We start from the raw sequence: 11031 nt of genomic DNA, 5'->3' as shown, positions 1-11031 counted from the left end.
GAGCAGTCATCTTGCATAGGATGTCGGCAATCTCGGGAACCTCTGGGAATTGGCTTTTCATGTAGCAAACAACCTAGTAAGAAAAACTAGCTTCAGAGCCAGCCCTGGCTGGAAAAAAAAAATGAAGTTAAATGAAACTCTCCGCTGCATTCGGCTAAAACCTTGATATTTCTTGCTGAGTCCACCTGGTTGGTGGCACTGTTGAAAGACAAATTTGAACACATGGAGAATGTGACTTTCATGGGGATGAAGGTGGGTAAATACTTTTCTGACACGGATCAACTGTCATGAATTATTGATTTTCATAATTCCTCCCCACCCCCCAGGCGTAATCCATTCCCTCTTTCCACGATAAGGGAGGGAAATAGAAGCATAGCCTCCCTCCGCGTATAATCCACCCTCCTCACTTCTCGCACCCACCCTTCTTTGGCAGGAGCATCAGAGGCCTGGAAGGAACTCCCTGCCAGCAGGAGGCAGCCAACCTTGGCTTCCTGGGGCTTGAAAAAGGCCTGGCTCAGCCCAGGAGGCTGTGATATCGTGGGGGAAACGGGGGAAACGCTGGACTAAGAACCGGGAGATCTGGCTCAGAGATGCCAGTTCTGCTGGGATTTCGCTGATTCTACAGATAAGGAAACAGTTGAATCTATTCCCCTGTCTGCAAATGTGGGTGGTAGGACAGACACCCCATAATTATTATGAAAATGGTGGGCTGTGTTACTGGTGTACATCATGGCAAGAAAGATGCACCTTTGAAAATGGAAATCCATTTAAAGGAGGAAAAATTAAAAAGCTCTGGCCAAGGGTGGGATAGTCTAGTCTAAGAGGGTGGAAGACCCTTAAGGTGTTAAAAGAGAAGAAAAACCGTCCCTGGTCCTCTTACTTGCTGAAGGCAGACATCAGGTCACTGCCTTTCTCCTCCTGCTTGTTAGACTGAACTTATTAAAAGGACTGTTTTAGAAAATGTGTGATTATGGAATAAGCTCATCCTTATCAGAGCATGATGTGTTGCTATTCTACCCTTCCCCTCCACCTCCAATCCCTCCTTTTCCTCTCTATATGCTCTGAGGGCTGGGCAGTGGCAGGCCTGTTCATTCTCTATCTGACCACTGTCCCTTTACCCCAGAGGTCTGAAAGCTCCATGAAGGTAGAGACATTGCTGGGAACCCAGGGCCTGGAGAGAACTGTGCACACAGACAGTAGGCGACCAGCAGGCCTGGGAATGCAACAGTAGCACCTCAGTCTATTCCTGGTAACCACCTGCTCTTCCAAATCCATTGAAACTGCACCTCTGAGTTATAATAAAGAGATTTGACTAGTTAAGGAAGTGAGGATCATCCCCCCAAGAAGCAATGATTGGTTCCACACTTTAGTTCTTGTAAATTGAGCTGCTTATAAACATTGATGTGGCTGCATTACTATAATATGCTGTTTTTTAAGTCCTTTGGATATAGACCGAGGAGTGGGATAGCTGGGGCAAATGGTGGTTCCATTCCAAGTTTTCTAAGGAATCTTCATACTGTTTTCCAGAGTGGTTGCACCAATTTGCAGACCCACCAGCAATGGGTGTGTCTTCTCCCCACATCCTCACCAACACTTGTTATTGTTTGTGTTCTTGATAACTGCCATTCTGACTGGAGTGAGATGAAATCTTAGAGTAGTTTTGATTAGCACTTCTATAATTACTAGAGATGTTGAACATTTTTTTCATATATTTGTTGATCAATTGTATATCTTCTTCTGAGAAGTGTCTGTTCAGCTTCTTAACCCATTTATCAATTGGGTTCTTTTTTTTTTTTTTTGGTGTTAACTTTCTAAGTTTTTTATATATTTGGAGATTAATGCTCTATCTGAAGAGTATGTGGCAAAAATATGCTCCCAAAATGTAGGCTCTCTCTTCACCTCATTGATTGTTTCTTTTGCTCAAGAGATGAATGGATAAAGAAACTGTGGTAAATATACACAATGGAATATTACTCATTATTAAAAGAGAATGAAATTATGGCATTTGCAGGTAAATGGAAGGAGCTGGAGAATATCATGCTAAGCAAAGTAAGCCAGTCCCAAATGTTCTCTCTGATAAGTGGATGCTGATCCATAATGGGATAATGGGGGGTGGGCATGGGGAAAATGGAGGAACAGTGATTGGGCCAAGAGGAGGAGACATGAGGACAGGAAAGATGGTGGAATGAGATGGACATCATTACCCTAGAACATGTGAGACTGCACACATGGTGCGATGCTACATATTATACAACTAGAGAAAGGAAAAGTTGTGCTGCAATTGTATACAATGACTCAAAATGCATTCTGCTGTCATATAGATCCAATTAGAATAAATAAATAAATTAATTTTAAAAAAAGAAGCAATGATTGAACTAAGTTCCCAGCTAAGGAGGAATGAAAGGGGGTGATGAGAACACTTCAGGTGGTGGACATGGCACATGCAAAGGCCACCCATGATCTTCAAGCAATGGGAAGCCTCTGCAGAGTTCTAGGAAGAGTATTGATAGCTGATATATGTTTCAAAAGTAGATTTTTATCACTGAGCCAGTCCCCTCCCCCCCCTTCCGTGGGAGGTTGTAAACATGTTTTTTTGTTTTTGTTTTTTTTTAATGGAGAAATAGAAGAAAATCCTCATCCCAAAAGAAGTCATGATTTAAAAATGGGTTCTACTACTTTTTCCATTGTCAAAGTTTCTGTGGAGGAAAGAATATATGATAGTGATTTTAGACATCATTACCTATGGGCAAACCTCACTTTAAACAATAAAAGTGTAAAGTTGGCCACAAATCAGACTTTTTGGTAAATTGAACCCTGCTGCAAGTGCACAGTGGAAACTTGTTCCATAAAGTAATTGCATGGTGAATATTTTATGGGGGGTGTTTTTAGTCACATTGTCACCCCTTCAATTATTGGATTTAAAATGATGTTTTTGTGACTATACAACAAAGACCCCAAGAACTTTCAGGGACCTCTGAGACCTTGGATTCAATCCCTGCATATTACATATGGGGAAACTTAGGCACATAATACTTAATGGCGGATCCACCACCCTGCAGGAAACAATGGCAGATGCTTGGTTAATAATACAAATGGTGGAGTCAAACGGGATCATTCACTCTTTGTGTTTCACTTTCAAATACCTTTGAAGCCCTTGACTTGTGCTGATGTAGACACAGTAAAACAGTTTTCATTTTTGACTCGGTAAAGCTGAAAGGGCAATGAATGAGGGAAAGAAATCATATCCACACTACTCACTTTGCAGCTGTATTTATCTGGCAGTTCAGTCTGTCAGTTCAAGTGGGAAAAGGATCATTGGGGAGGAGGGGGACTCCAAGGACAAATCACAATGGGCATTCTGAAAAGACAGTAACTTGTTCTTTTTCTATGGCATTTAAAGCCCAGAATTGAATTCTTTATTCAGTTAAAACACCCACCAAGATGAGGCAAAATTTTAACCATGTAAGGCAGGATGCTGGTGGCCTTCCTGGGAACAGGCTCCAGAATGAACGTGAGGAAGGGGTTAGAGTGAGGACGGTGATTGCTTCACCACAGGCTGGGGAGGTCTGGGGTTGGCTCCTGGAGGAGAATCTACTGCTGACAACACCTCCCATCCTGCCCCTTCGGGAAGCCCAGGGGAGAGCGCAGAGGGTGCAAGCCTAGAGGTTTCCATCAACTTGGAGGCCTTCGGATAAGGTTGGCAACCTACCTGTAGAGGCTGCCCTGGGGAAAGGGGTGGAGACAGGATGAAAGCAGCGCTGGAAGAAGCCCAGGGAAGTTGGGAGGCCTGGCCTAGGCTGGCTCAATGCCCAGTTGAAGCCGTAGAGGAGGAGCTGAGCAGGCTCCAGGACTGGCTCTGCACTTTGCCAGCCGTGTGACCATGGACCTATTCCATTTTCCTAAGCCACAATTTTCTCCTCTGCAAAGTGAGGATAGTAATAGTACATAACACATACAGTTGTTGAAAGAATTAAGTAAGATAGTATATCTGAAGTGCTTAGTATGGGGTCTGATACATGGGAGAGGTTCACCACCATCACCACCATGATCATCCTCACAATTCCAACTTGAATTCTTTTTTTTTGGTACTGGGGATTGAACCCAGGGGTACTTGACCACTAAGCCACATCCCCATCCCTATTTTGTATTTTATTTAGAAACAGGGCCTCACTGAGTTGCTTAGTACCTCACTTTTACTGAAGCTGGCTTTGAACTCTAGATCCTCCTGCCTCAGCCTCCTGAGCTGCTGGGATTATAAGTGTGCACCACCGCACCTGGCCCAACTTGAATTCTGAACGTGTGACTCCTGGTATTTGGAAAACAAAACTCTCAAATAGAAATGAGGTTAGCTGGTGTCTATATTCACTCTAGGGAGTAGGCACTTCTGGGCAGGATGACAGACTGGCAACATCAAGAGACTGGCCATATGAAGGAACCAAGATGCCTCCCGGGAAAGAAAGAACTTGCCACTTTAGGTGAGAGTAACAGCACCCATGCTTGGCCCAATGACAAAGCCCAAAACTGGAGATAGAAAGAGTGGTTGTGAATATAAGATGAAGATTCTTTTCAGCCCACTGCACTTGAACATGTATAATGTTTGAGGGGAGTAAAAGGAACCAACTTAGGATCCCTGTAACAAGAGGTGGGTTCTCTCTGGTTGCAGCACCTTTGAATTGCATGTGGGGACTATGCAGAACACAGTGGTACCTGCAGTCATTGTAGAGAGGTGAGACAAAGTGTCCTCATCTAGCCTGAGGCTCAGACATCTCCAGGAGCAGCTCGACCTTAGTGGCCCAAGAAGCAGTGACAGACCCTTAGACATCAGAGGAATTGGCAAATGATCCCAACAGGCAGCCAGAGCAAAAGACAAGAAAAATACGGGACATGGTGGGATGTTTGGGAGCATGTATGCAATGTTCCCTGACCATCTTCAGAAAGACTGGAAGAGGGTCCTAGGGGGGCGGTGTGTGCTGACAGTTCTGGAAGAGCCAATGAAAGCAACAAGAGAGGAACAGCCTGTGCCGTGGGTATGATCCCAGTTTTCCCCTCAGGCTGGTGTGGCCTAGGAAACACACATTGTGCAAGTAAACAAATCATTATTAGGAGCCTTAAAAGATCAAGCCTGGCCCTGCCTCCTTTTGCAAAAACTTGGACTAGCAAACTAGTGTCATTTTAAGCAGCTTTCTTAATAAAGCAGGGTTTTTGAAGCTGCGAGTCAGATGCAATAGTTGGTTGGGGAATCAATCTAATGAGTACAAGCAGAATTTTAAAAAATAGATGCTTTTGAATACAAAACTGAAGTATATTTTTCTCACAAGGATTGCCTTCTGAAGTCTTCGTTTCCTTTCTTTTTGGATGTTGTATGTATGAGTATGGTGGTGATATAAACTGTTACAAATGATTTGTAATAAAAAATAAGGAAGGAAGGAAGGAAGGAAGGAAGGAAGGAAGGAAGGAAGGAGAAGGAAGGGGAAGGAAGGAAGGAGAAGGAAAGAAGGAAGGAAGGAAGGAGAAGGAAGGGGAAGGAAGGGGAAGGAAGGAAGGAGAAGGAAGGAAGGAAGGAAGGAAGGAAGGAAAAGAAAACTGCATTAGAAGCTGCTAAGTATCTTCACCCACCCCTGAAGTCTGTGAAATAGCAGGAAAATGATATAAATTCCAATAAATTTCATTTACTGATTGAGGGCATCACTAGCCCTTTTGGAATATTGTTCTGTGCCACATGGAGCAAGTTGCTTAGCTTCTTTGTGCCTTGTTTTTCACATTGGTAAAGTAGTAATAATACCATTTTTGCACTACTGATATTAGATTAATAATGCAGATGAAAGGCACGTCACAAAGAAGGCATTCAAGTACTGTTAGTGTTAGTTCCACCAGAATTAATGAGGGAAGAGGGATGAGGGCAGTAAGCAAAGGGCCAGACCTTTAAGGTTACTTAGAAGTAGTGTCACTTAGGACTTTGGTAGCAAGTGACACTGACTCTGCCAACCTAAGTATAAAAGAACCTATTGCCATGGAGATTGAATGACACCAGAATCCAAGGAAGGGCTGACCAAACAGGCTTTAGAAATGGGGGAACTTTTGAGAGCTTAGGGACCTGGGTGGTGGGAGCACAATGTTCTCAGGTGAGTCCAGTTCAACCAGTTCTTACCTTCATGTTCCTCCCCAAAGGAGAGCATCTTACTGCTGAGCTTGTGTCAGGTGCCCATGCATTTGCCATGGAAAAGCAGGTACCTTGACTGGCATTCCCTCCAAGAGGGCTCAGGATGGGAGAGGGGCGGTTCCCAAAGGAAAGTTTGGTGCTGCTACCAGGAGAGAGAATGGACTCTGGGCAAGCAAAACCAGGAGATGCTCACCTTGGAGTGTGTCAGGATCACTAGCCTATACCATTTGCCTATTTCCCACCCAAACTCAACTCCATGATTTTAAAGAGAATCAACAAGAAGACAATTTAGACAAACAGCTGTAGATAATTTCTCATAGGACAGTGAAACTCTGATGCCCCAACTATGAAATCAAGGAAGGGGTTTTTACGTCTTCTGGTTTGAGAGAATGCACTTGATTGGCCCTGGGGATGTTGGGAAGGTAATGACGATGAAAGCTGACACTTATTCAATGCCCCTTCAGTGCCAGCTGCCATTTATGTATATTTTATGTGTATTAACTTTATGTATATTAACTTACTTAGTCCTCATAACAATCCCATGGGATAGATACTATTATTCCCCCTGTAGTTATAGAAAAGAACACAGAAGCTCAGGAGTTTAGGAGACTTGCTTAGGATCCTGCTGCTGCTGAAAGGTGGGCTGAGATTTATCCCAGGTTTTGGGACTCTGGCCTCTGCAGGATTAGCTGCTGCTGGACAAGCCTCTCAGTCAGGCTGTGTGGAATGGGAGACGCTGTGTTGCTTTGGAGACCAATAGCGCCTCCCTGGCCAGGCACTACATTTGAACTACAATTCCCAGCATGCAACTGGGCTACATATTAACCCGTTTTTGCCAAAATTCCTCACCGTCTTGAGTAAATCCTTTTTCAATGGCAAAATCTAATCTCCCAAAAGGATAACTATGTAAGTGAAGTATGAATGCAGATGTAAGTGGCAGGAGATAGAGGAGCGGGTGAAATTCTAGGTTAAAATATCCTCTGCAATTTTTGTTCAAAGTAGGCATTAGCGACTACTACAGTAAAGATTTTTTTTAACTTAGAAATGTGTACTGTGAAAATATCAATAAAGGTGTTTTAAAGCACCCATTCTCAAACTTGTGGAATCACTTGAGGCATTTTTAAAAAAAAATATTTGATGCCGAGGTCCCATTCCTAGAGGGTCTGATTTAATCAGTCTGGGATGTGACTTTTCAAGGTCCCAGTAAAATTCTAAAGAGTTCCCCAGGAGTATAAAACAGGAGGTACAGCATGCAATGCAGAGGACTCACGTGGGGAAGCATCAGGTTTGGTTAGGAGGCAGGCAGAGTGCAAGAAAAATGTGACCAAGAGCCTTTATTGGAAAGGAACAGCTGAAGCAAGTGAGCAGGTTTAGGATAGAGCCTAGGGGCTGTCCCTGGCTGTCTGGTACCTGGCCCTGGGATAATTAGGGATGGGGGATAGTGCACTGGAGTGTGGAAGAGGTGTGTGCGGGTATGGATCTGGATTAGTTGATTTGTATAAGAAAGGTGTGTTCACTTTCCTGTCATTTACTATCTCTAGGAATTGACTCACCTGGGAGAGGCAGTCCGCTCAGGATCAGCATGGCCCAATATATTCTTCCACCCATCCTCATTAGAAAGCAACTGACCAGATTCTAAGGGCACTAGGAAGAGTGTGGAAGACCAGAGACCACCCAAGGAGGAGGGGTAGTTTACAAGAAAGGGAGTAGGAAGGCAGTAAATCCAGGAGGACTTTGGCCCTGTGCCTTCTTCCATCACAGAGTGAAACCAGGAAAATGGAAAGAAAGACAGTTCTACTGCACCAATAAAACTCTTTGAAAGGCTGCACTCACAGTTTATTTACCTGTTTATCCTTGGTCATTCACACGGAGTAATAGCTAAAATTGTTCCATAGAAAAGTTAACTGAGAGGTGTAAGCTGGAACTTTTCCTTACTTTTAAAAAGAGTAAACTTTGTTTTGCTGAATTTTTATTACCGAAGTGTGCCAAATTTATATATTTTCATCTATCTTCAAAGTTGGGTAGAAAGTAAATTAGCCATGGATTAGGGGTTATTGCTTATGTTGCCCCCACCCCCATACCTCTTCTGACTCATGCAGGTTTCTTTCCCTGGTTTAAATCCTGAGGAACAAAAAACAATATAATTGTTGATGATGACAACAACAAGGATGACCACAACAAGGAGGGCAGCCACAAGGAAACTTTGACTCGTGCTTATAGTGTGCCTGGCACTTTTTCAGGTGCTTTAGAACTATTGTCTCATTGAGTTGTCATAACACAGTTTGGTTGTTATTGGCCCCCAATTTGAAATGAGGCAAGTGAGGCATAAAGAGGCTAGGTAGCTTGCCCAAGAGGAGAGATCAAGCTGGCTTAAAACTGAAGCATGTAGACATTGAGTCCATGTTCTTTATCTCTTCATAGCATCTTTCATCAGCATGGTTTCCTGGAGCAAAGGCCCTCTTACCTTATTCACACAGGAGCAGGCAATAGGTGCGTGAGAGCTATGAGATGGTGGGTGCTGGGCTTTTGTGCCAGTCTGGCTGTGTAATCAGGGTTGACCCTTGGAAAAGCGGTGGCTTATGGGAAGTTTTTCTCTGAGCTGTGGAGGAAGGATAATGGACCAAGATCTCGTTCCACTAAGAATCAGCCGTGTGACTTTGGGCACAACTCTTAACACCTATGCTCTGGCTTTCCAAGGAGATTCTTGGGCAGAGTGATCTCTGAAGATGCTGTGCATGACCTACCCCTGCTGGCAATCCTACTGGAGATTGATTGTTGAAAAGTCAAGGAAAATGTTGAGCAGGTTCTTGCACATCCCAAAGTAAGTAGCTGGCAGCTGAGTAGCTGTGCTAAAGAGTTCTGAAAACACTGGGCCTAGTTGCCTCTTTCTTCATCTTGCCCCATATGCCTGAAGTTAGTTAATGGGTGAATATCACTCATGGCTATTCTTGGATGCTCAGGGAACTTCCAAAAGAAGAAAGGAATGATTGTTTCATGAGGAAGGAATTATAAAGTTCCTGGGAAGGGAAGGGTAGGGAGGAGGTTGAGGACTTCTCAATTGTTTTGATCCCAGAATTCCCGTTTGCACTATGGGTATCAAGTTCCTAGGAGGTGTTTGAAAAGGCATGAGGGAATTTCCTTTGTTACTCTAGCGAGGAAGTGCTACTTGCATTTGTTGGACTGAAAATGCTAACATCCTGCAACTCTTGGGACCTTCACACACAATGAAGGATTGTCTTGCTCCAAAAGTTCTTAGAGCTCCCACTGAGGGAGGTTCTCATCATGGAGAACACAGCATACCTCTTAGTGCATTTTTTTTATTATTATTAGTTGTTCAAAACATTACAAAGCTCTTGATATATCATATTTCATACATTTGATTCAAGCAGATTATGAACTCCCATATTACCCCGTATAAGTGCATTTTTTTTGAACAGTAATCAATAATCCAGGGAAGCTGAATTCTTTGTTTTTTTTTTTTTTTTGGTGCTGGGGATTGAACCCATAGCCTTAAGCCTGGGAGGCAAGCACTCCGCCAACTGAGCTATATCCCCAGCCCCAGCGAATTCTTCATACAGAATCCAGAACACATTGACAGATATCCTCTAGCAAGAACTGTAGAGAGACTGTGTGGTCTCGGACTGGCATTTTCTTTCCTTGGGCCTCAGTTTCTCCATTTTTATAGCGTTAACATTCTAAGACTTCCTAATTTCTCTCTCCAGCAAAGGGAAATTCCTTGTAAAAACAGAGTTTGGAGATTCTTTGTTTTCCCATTTTGTGTGGTTGATACAGGCCATTAACTAATACACATATAATAAAGTTTAAACCAAAAGTGTATGGAATCAGATGATCCCAGTATGTCTTTTATAAAGTATGATTTTAACAATTTGGTATTTTCTCTGGAAATATATTTGAATTTTATCAGAACTAAGCACCCAAAACTCAAGAATGATCATAAAAGGTCGCCCTTCCCATGGGCTAGACTTGAACAAAACATATTATTCGGAAAACATTAGGGAACAGGATAATGTAATTCTAAATCATGGGCAAAGTGAAAATAATTTAGCTGAAATATATATTTTGGGATGGTACTAATGAAAAGCAGTGACTCTGAGAGGTGTTGCCACAGAGTGAGGCTTAGCTATTAAAATATGAAGTAAAAAATGTGATTATACTCTTTCTCCTATTTTATGTCTCAGTTACTCCCAAGATAGTTCTCAGTGGTCATTAAAAAAAAAAAAAAGAGGTACTCACTCCTTCAGTCTTTCAAGGAGATCTTTAAGTGCCTTGTTTTGTTTTTTTAATTTTGTGTTTGTTTTTTGGCTTGAGATTCTGAAATTAAAAGGAAAATCATGCACCTAGACTTTCATGCTTTGGAAACTTGAACTTCATGATGTTGGATTTCAGCCTTTTGTCTTTATCCCTTTAGAAGCATTCTGTTTTGTTTTGTTTGGCTGTATATTCTCATTCTGGAAGAACAAGAGACTTCCATTGCGGCCTGTGATTCACGGCATCAGTTTCAGTAGAAATGTGATTCAAGAAGGTCGGAATTTGACCCCAGAAAATAGCAAGAGAATGACAGAACTGGTTCTGACCATGGGATTTGTGCTCTGCGGGCACAGGGCAGGAATGGGTGTTAATGGCAGGGAAGCACCAGGATTCTACACCAGCTTTATGGCTGGCCCCGTATGTGGCACTGCCTATCACTCCCAGCCTTGAAGCCAGGGAGTTGGAGGCAGGCAGGCCTGAGGGGCCTCCTAAGGGCCAAGCACTTTCTGTGCATCATCTCAACTGATCCTTTCATCCACCTGGTAAGCAAGGCATTACTGTGCCCACAGCACAGATGAGTAAACAGGAGCTTAGGGAAGTTA

The sequence above is a fragment of the Marmota marmota genome, unplaced genomic scaffold, assembly GCF_001458135.2.
Source record: "Marmota marmota marmota unplaced genomic scaffold, marMar, whole genome shotgun sequence".
Classification (NCBI taxonomy): domain Eukaryota; kingdom Metazoa; phylum Chordata; class Mammalia; order Rodentia; family Sciuridae; genus Marmota; species Marmota marmota.
This window is presented reverse-complemented; position numbering follows the sequence as displayed.